Raw genomic sequence first — 899 nt, 5'->3', positions numbered from 1 at the left:
AGATTGCAGCCCACCCCGTACTTTCCCGAAGCCTTCTAACCTAAGAAACCGCCCAGTCCACGCCACACAGCCTCCGCTACCCGTGTAGCCGCCAGCTGAGTGTGGTGAACTCCTGACCTATTCAGCGGAACCCGAAACCCCACCACCCTATGGCGCAAGTCAAGGAATCTGCAGCCAACACGGTCGCAAAACCGCCTGAGCCTCTGATTCAGACCCTCCACCCGGCTCTGCACCAAAGGTCCGCCGTCGGTTCTGTCAACTATGCTGCAGATGGTGAGCTTTGCCTTCATCTCGTAAATTTTGAACGGTTGTATTAGGACGTTCAAACTGCACGGGTGGCAGCGGGCGTGATGGGAATTAGTGTGCGTTGTATGTTTTGGTTTAGCGACGAACCCCACTTTCATTTGGGTGGGTTCGTCAGTAAGCAAAACTGTCGCATTTGGGGGACTGACAATCCGCATTTAGCCGGCCGCGGTGGCCGCGCGGTTCTAGGCGCTCCAGTCCGGAGCCGCGCTGCTGCTACGGTGGCAGTTTCGAATCCTGCCTCGGGCATGGGTGTGTATGATGTCCTTAGGTTAGTTAGGTTTAGGTAGTTCTAAGTTCTAGGGGACTGATGACCATAGCAGTTGAGTCCCATAGTGCTCAGAGCCATTTGAACCATTTTGAACATTTATCTCTTCACCCTCAACATATAACTATGTAGCACGGTGACTACCGAACGGTACGTGAAGATTTTGGAAAATGTTTTTATCCCCAACATCCCAAGTAACCCTTGATTTCGACAAGATGTGGTTCATGCAAGACAGAGCTCGATTCCATCGAAGCAGGAGAGTGTTTGATGTCCTTGAGGAGCACTTTGGGGACTGCAGTCTGACCCTGGTGTACCCAGAGGCCATTGG

This window comes from Schistocerca gregaria, chromosome 8 (assembly GCF_023897955.1).
Source record: "Schistocerca gregaria isolate iqSchGreg1 chromosome 8, iqSchGreg1.2, whole genome shotgun sequence".
NCBI lineage: Eukaryota > Metazoa > Arthropoda > Insecta > Orthoptera > Acrididae > Schistocerca > Schistocerca gregaria.
The sequence above is the reverse complement of the archived record's forward strand: the minus strand, read 5'-3'. Positions refer to the sequence as shown.